The sequence below is a fragment of the Corvus moneduloides genome, chromosome 14 (genome assembly GCF_009650955.1).
Source record: "Corvus moneduloides isolate bCorMon1 chromosome 14, bCorMon1.pri, whole genome shotgun sequence".
Lineage (NCBI taxonomy): Eukaryota > Metazoa > Chordata > Aves > Passeriformes > Corvidae > Corvus > Corvus moneduloides.
This window is the reverse complement of record NC_045489.1, coordinates 1,953,940-1,962,148: the sequence shown is the minus strand read 5'-3', so window position 1 is coordinate 1,962,148 and position 8,209 is coordinate 1,953,940.

The following is an 8,209-nucleotide window of genomic DNA, read 5'->3' as shown; positions in this document are numbered from 1 at the left end:
ATCACCGTGGTATGAAATACACTAAGGCAAAGGAAATGATGCCAACAACCTCCACCCAACTGGGCTCCCATTGCCGAGCAGTTACATTACAAATTAATATACTCTTAAATAGTTTTGTGCAGCATCCCCAACTCGCATAATGTGCTTCTCTCCCCATTGTGCCTTTGCTTTATGGCCAAAGGGTGGCAATGTTCTACTGACTATCAGCAGCCAGGCAGTGGAATTGTATTCCTGCAAGAATAGGAACATCTCTTTCCAGCCAAGCCAGAAAGCTCTGCATCATTAACTGGAGTGCTTACTGGGTCCCAGTACATCAGTGATGACCCCTTCAGCTACAGGAACACAAATATTAAAACACAGTTTGGGCTGTAATCCAACGAGCTGTGTGAAAGCACATTCACAGAGATCTCCTTATGGGGGAAATTAAAAAGCATATGCAGCTGAAAAACCAAGTGAGTTCTCTGTTCCTTATCACATATAATCAGGCCCTGCTGAGGGCACTCCTGACGTGTTTATAGAGGACAGTCAGTGCTGTGCAGGCAGGGAAAAGTTTCCCAAACCTGACTGCCCAGAAAGTGCCACCCAGCCCCTTGAGATTTCTACAGAAGCTGATTTAACTCATTTGAGAAGACTTCCGTAATTCCTCTGGGGATGTGCCAGTTGTGAGGATTGAAGTCATCTGAAACAACATCTGCAGGGAGGCCTTGACACCACACCCACACAGCCTGGCAGCAGCCCAGCACCACGGGACACAGTGTGCAGCTGCCACTGCTCTAATTAGTGCTCACCAAAAACTGCATTACTTATTTACTGGCACAAACTGGGGATAATCACATGGAGGAATAAACTGCTGCCCTTGTGCTGGACCCACTCCTGTGATTACCAAACACAGTGTGTCCCACACCCAGACATTCAGACATTTCCATAAGACACTAAAAGAGAAATTATGTTTTTCCTGGTGTTTCACAGGGGAAAAGTTACAGTAAGAGACCTAGAGAAAAAAAATCCATTTTCCAATGCCACCAACTATTACCTGTTAAATTACTATTAGCTACAAAAAGCAAAACGAGAACCATTTCTCCACAAAACAGGAGTAACATGAGTAAGGAGCTGTCCAAACATGTCCAGGAAAGCTAGTACTTAGCAAAAATGAAAGTAATTTAATTCCTCATCTGAATACATATTGGGTTTGTTCACTGGAGTGTTAGAAATGCTGCTTTCATTAAGTCTGGGATATCAGTGTGTCAGATGAAATGCAGACAATCACTATATCTGTGTTAAAAATTTCAGACAACTGGTTTTGGACCCCAAATCAGCTTAGCAAATATGATGCAAAGTACTTGCCCGGCAGTTAACTCATCTTAGCCCAGAATTCTTAGCAATTTTCATATTTACAATATATATCTTCACTTTATCCCTTTTACATGCGCATGAGAGGAAACACTTTCCAATTCATAATAAAAGACCCTCTGAAACTGCTCTAATATTTTTTAACTTTTTTGATAACACTCTTTGACCTTTCTTCTATACCATCAATATGCTATAGACACTTTTCTCCTGGCAAATCCTTGTGCCCTGGCAGTGCTGTTATCAGGACAGAATGAGCTGACATTTCCACTCACACAGTGCCACCCTTCCAGGTGACAGCCTCATGGCCCAGTCTTGCAGGATAACACATCCAATCTCCATTTCAGGTATTTATGGCAAAAGGTAGCATTGTGAGCATAAAATCCCAGCCATCCACGTGCTAATAATGCGTGTGCATCTGATTCCACACATTTTGACTTTTAGATATGTCAGGAAATGGAAATAAGCAACATTTCTGTCAAGTAACAGTGCTACAAAACAACTTTTCAGGTAACAATGTCATTGATTTCAATTATATAGAACCACAGCAGTGCCCTCTGTTAACACTGTAACACTTAAGCAGACATATCACACTTTTATGGCCATTAAAAATTTATTTGGCAAAATAACGGGGACAACTGGTAAAATGGCAGCATTTTATGTGCAAAAGCATGCTAGTGCAGGAAAAGCTATTTATCTTCATGCAGGTGATGACATTTATTCCGTGCAATTACATTAGCTTATCTATCACCAAACAAGTGTTACATGACACCAACTTTACACTTCTCTGAAGGTACAGTATTTCATTGCACGTTTTGTCATCTACTCTCATCATGTCAGCAGTGCTAAGAAATGCTTTAATTTAAAGTGGTTCTAATAATTGCTGGACTCACCACACACAGGTCCATCTACGTGTGACCAGCTATCCTAGGACACAGGAGGAACGTTCATTAGGGAGCACAAAAAGAAACAAAACAGAACAAACCAAGTTTCAGGTAGCAGAGTTTGGGAGCAGAAGGATCACAAATACTATTTGCCATACGTCTCATATTCTGTTTCTGTTACATAAACTTGGCTTTGCTTTATGTAAAACGCCCAGGCAAGACTATCTGTGACTGCAGAACATTTTGAACCCAGCCTGCTAAAACATGGATTAGTGAGCCCTCAGAGTAAGAGTTTTTATAACCCACCACATGAAAGGTAAATATAGTATGGGGGTGGGGGAAAAAACGAGTTACTGGATCTTGGGAATGATAATTAGGTACACTCAGCTGTCCCATGCCAAATGTCTGGGGGAAATCTTATAGGCAAGCAAGGAACAGAAGTGCAAGTTAAATGTCCTATTATTATCCTAAGTAATATAATTAAAGCGTTAACACTGTAAAATGTTGAAATGTTTTAAATGCCCTTAAACTGCTGAAAACAAATTTTCTTGGTCATTAACTGCTGAACACTAAAATTTTTTTTTTTATTCATTAAGATTATTTAATGTTTGTTAAATTATTTTAATATCATTTAATTACTTGAAATTCAAAATCATCACCAGTTTCAGTCATCCTTTCCAGAGAAACCTTCTTCAACTGCCAACATATCAAATATTTACCAACCATGAATGTCTATATATAGTGAATAAAATGTATAAATGTATGCACTAGGAAGCAGTGCTTCTTTCAAAGTCTCTGCATTGTGGTACCAAAAAGATGTGGCATGATTCACTAGAGAAGAATCTCAGAAGAAGAGCTGAAAGTAAAGAGCCTAAAAAAAGCTCCTTCCACTGAAGTGCAGAGGAAAGACAAAACCATCAGCATTTTTTGAACAAAGGAGAAGCTGTTGAAGTTACCACGAGCAGAATTTCACACCACAGACCCCACACAGAAGTTGCTCTTTTCCTTCAAGCTGAAATACCAAGTTTCTGGATCAATGTTGCAGATCCACAACTTTCAGATGCAATTCCAAGGTATAATATAATGCAAGATGCCTGCAGACACTAATTCAGAACCAGGCAAAGCAGTTAAAATATCTTAGTGATTTGCAAACCAGCAAGGTTTTATGAACCACTGCAGATCACCTCCAATATTTTTAAAGCACTATGTGTATATTTATACAACAAAAGGAAAATGAAATCAGTGTGACACCAGCATCAGTCTTTTTGATGTCTGCAGCACACTTATGTCAAGATTTCTGCCACAGTACACCTTAAAATTTTCTGACAATTTGCAGATTTTCTGAACATTTTGGAAGTGTTCAGAAGCACTTATGATGTTGGCAGTTATTTTCCTCATTTTGGGAGAAGGGATCATATTATTCTTAGCATTAGATACACATTTTGCAGTATTTTCCCTGGTCTGCAAGTACAAACAGAGGCCTGGTGCCATCCAAACACTGCTGAGTCGATCCCTTGTCACAAGATCTGAAATTCATACAGTCCATGTACTGCTGATACAAATTGAACTCCCAAAACTTGTGTTTAAAGTACCTACCAAACCTTACAGTGATTTATATTCAGATTTCTGGCTACATTCATGAGCATGAAAACCACAGGAGAGCTTCCCAGTCAGCCTTCAGTCCAAGACTCCTTTCCCATGCTCACGAGTGTAAAATACTAATTTCTCCTTTTTTTAAGCCAGATGCCATTAAAGAAACCTAAGGATAAATGGAATTTTATATATATATAAATACATATATACATAACAGAGCTCCATGCAAATGCACATTCAGAGACAAGTGGTGGCTTCTGCTACATAAAAAACTAAGGCCTCCTTTAGGAAGAGGGTGGTGACAGTAACTGCCCAAGTGACAACAAAAGACATGATAAGAGAGTTTGTCACCCATCACTATTGATTTTTCTACTAGATTACATTTTCCAATGTGTAGAATGTCTCTGAGAATCCTCTAATTACCATCAACAATATTCTGTTAGTAGGTGCTGAAACAGAATCTCCTGTTATGCACCATTAAAGTCCCTTTCAGCAGACCAGATTGATCAGTTCTGAAATAGGTGTATTCGAGGTGTACTGAAAAATGCAGCAATGATTAACTGTGAAATAGTCACTCAAGAACTGAGTCTTCTTTAAACAACCTGGGTTTACAAATCCCGTCATTTTTCACTACAGATGAGAGTTGTCATTCAGGGGGAGCTGTCATTGTGGTGACACACTGCAACATGAGCTCCAGGGTAATTGTGCTGATTAGGAAACAAAATATTCACGTCCCATTTCAATGAATGGAAAAATTGTAAGACAAACTTGAGCTTGGTTGACTTAATAACATACTTTGTCTTCTGATGTGTTCCTGTGGGAAGTGGGAACCCAAAAGTGTGCATCACATGAGCTGACTTTAATGCTTTTTCACATGGAACTGACTGTTCTTCCCAGGGTGATCATTTAAAAGGTTTACTGCAAGTTCATACATCCAGATTCTGGAAACAAGAGAGAGCAATGGATAAAGAGCAACAGTGCAGTAGGTAAATATTGAAATGTACAGATATCAATTAAAAAGTAGTAAAAATTACAAATAGACCAACAGAGGCATATAAGTAGCCTGGGAGCCCTTTTGCCTCCAGTTTTCTGGAGGTTCCAAAACATTGGGCAAACCCAGCATTTTTATCAAGAGCAAATACCGTGCAAATCTGCCATAAGGACCAGTTTATTTGCCATAAACGCAGTGTACTGAATCATGAGTAAAAACAAGCTTAACAAAAATTGGACACCTGACTTTTCCTGCCAAGCTAACAACCTCTGTGTTAGAGTCCCTTTTCTGGAGAACTCATGAGAAACAGAAAGAAGGAGGAAAGCAGCTTACCCCACTATGCTAACAGCTACCAGCAAGGGATAATTCTCTCTCTCCTTTTCTCATTCACAATGGTGTTCTTGGAAACAGATTTATTTTGTACTTAGAGTGTCTAATAACAGCTGTTATGCATTTATTGTCCCACTATCCTGACACAGTAATGTTATCCTACTTAACTCTGAGACTCTTTCTGACATAAAAACGCACCCACCATGACGCTCTCTAATACTGTAACAAACTGGCACTGACCTGGGGCTCCCTCCACAGCTCTTACCAGTGCCCACTGCACTTGATTTAGCTCCCCCAGTGCTGATGGACACAAGTCATCACAGTGTGATTGCTGACAATCGTAGAAACCCCATCAGATAGGAGATGCCCGATTTTAATGCCAAGATTGACAGACATTTTGCTTTCAGAGACAAGTATTTAAAGTGGCCTTCAAGCAGCATTGCTCTGTTGTTTTATTCCTCACATTAGTGATGTTTTCCAGACACTCCCAGAGCCCATTTCAGTACAATAGGACAGCATCTTTAAGCCCAACATTACTGAGTCCCATTCCCACAGAACTGCCCTCACCTTCTGCTCATATCTCCACTGATCTTCTGTGGCTTTGTTTCTGCTGTGCCCATCACCTGGCTCCTCATACAGGCCCCAAATGGTGGACAGAGACAGGATTTTCTTAAGGCAATCCTTCAGTATTATCAAGCTCCACTAATTTCACCTGTTTTCCAAATGGATTTGACTGGGGAGGAGGTGTGGAAGTGGGGAGAGATACTAAAAGAATAATGGGCTTGTCCACAATTCCTGTTTCCTTCTAAGATCAAAGACTCGTTTTGTAAAACTATTTCAGTGGCTGGTCCTTTTCAAAGACAGATGATACACATAGCTAGAAATGTTCAGTTGTTTGTAGCAAAAGATTGTTAAGCATAAAAATTTAGACATTTCTAGCAGTCGTTTCTTCTTCTCCCTAAATACCCCTTGAGCCAGAGTTTAAAAAGTCAAACTCTTACTGTATACACAACTTACTATGTAAAGTTCTCTAAGGTTCTCATGAATTTCCCTTTTTATTTCCAAACCATAATGTGTTTGTAACCTGGTACAGTCGACTGGTTTAGAGTCTAATTTAAAAGAGAAAAAAAAAAGGAGGGAGGAACATGGGGCAACGGTGCTAAAAAAGGATATTTAGAAAACAGAGTAAATATTAATCACAAATAGTTTAATTGATCTTTTCTTATGGGTGAGCAATAAACTGAAGAAAAAGCTGAAAAAGCTTCCTTCAGCCATATTTTTCTATGATCTGCAGTTGTTATGTCACAAAAAGTGGTACTTAAAAGAAACATTACTTGTATTAAAAATTAAAGGCTTATGTCTCTCTTATTGAAGCCAACACCCCCAGGGTTCAGCAGGCATTTGTTTATTCAGTCTTGTTACCTATTCTCTAAATTTTTATAACCTTCTGAAACATGAAGTAGCACACTGCATAATAGCTTTTCCAGTTTTCTCTGAAAATCCTTCCCAAACAGTAGCTTAATCTCTTTAAACACTTGTCCAACATTCTCTGCGTGCACTGACACCACAGAATGTCTTCCAATAATAAAGAAAAATAACAGCATGGTATTTATTTTATTTTTCATTTCCCCTGAGCTGTAAGTCGTGTTTGCAAGATAATGATTACTTCATGAGTGATTAACCCATCATGCACTTAAGATGGGTAGAAGCTATTTATTCTGTATTTTTATTGCCAAAACAGAAAGGGTGGGTTTCTTTTTTCAATTTCATGCTGATTACTTTTGGTATTAATATGAAAATCTTAATCAGTGGGACTACCCTGAATATTCCTAAAGACATCAGCCACAGAGGAATACGTCAGCCTTTTCTTTCAACAACAAAATGAAATAAAGCAAGGAAACAAGCAGGAATGAGCATGCCATAAATATTTTTCGGAGGAGACACTCTTCATATATTATTTCTCTCCTCACACAAATTGACTGATAGGCATGAAGTGGGCGAGCAGTAGGATGCCTCCTCTGATTCCTCTTCGATTTTCTGGGATTATTTTGCTCTTACAGGAACAGCTGAAATGAACATACAGGATTTTCTGTTTGCTTCGCAAATGAAAGCTTGTCTTTCCCTGAACTTTCTCCATGACAGAGTGTGCAATCAGGCTCTAGCTGTGGGCAGATCTTCGAGTCCAGGAACAGTTCTGGCACAGTAGCACAACCCAGTGCTCTATCTCAGCTAAATCATCATATGAGTTTGTGATAGATATAATCCAGCCATAAAAGGTCATATTTGAAAAGAAACCATTTGGAGCAGTTCCTCATCTACCTGTAAAACAGAAGATAGAACCCCAAGAAACCACTTAAAATAAGAGGGGCAACCAAATTGGGAACATCTCAACATTGGGAAGATCTGCAATTCATTTTTCAAACAATCATACCCACCTAAAGCCACTGTTTTTGAAAAAGAACTGTGCTTCAAGGTCACCTAAGACTTTGGAACTTGCTTTTTTTTTTTTTTTACAGTTATAGTAGTCATAGCTCCAAGTGAAATTGAAGAGCACAAGCTAATTGAGCTCAGAAGGAAATATATTCAGCTCGATCTCTGCTGAAGCACTACTGCCTTCTTCATGTTGACTTCTATTTAAACATGGAGAAATCACTCTCTCAAAAAAAAAGTGAATTTCAAACCGCTTGGGCTCAGTGGGATCAGAAAACAGCCACTACCTCTTAAGAAGAATTGGTCAGAGGAGAACTGAATCAAGGGTAAAGCAGCAGGGGTAAGACCTAGGTGAAAAATAAGAACACTGATCAAATTTGTAACATTGCTTAAATCACTGGCTCAGACACTTTAGGCAAGAACGAGATTTGGGAGGTAGATTGTCAACCAATATTACCTCAAACAGCTCCAGTGCAGCTGACTTACCCAGGTTTACAGAAGCTTTTGATCTCAGTGAATGAAGGATTTTCAGAAATCCTTTAAGTTTCAAAAGCGTGAGGAAAGTGATACAGTTCAGGATGACAGGAAACACTGAGAGGGAACAGAAACCATTCTCAGTACAGGGAGAAGTATA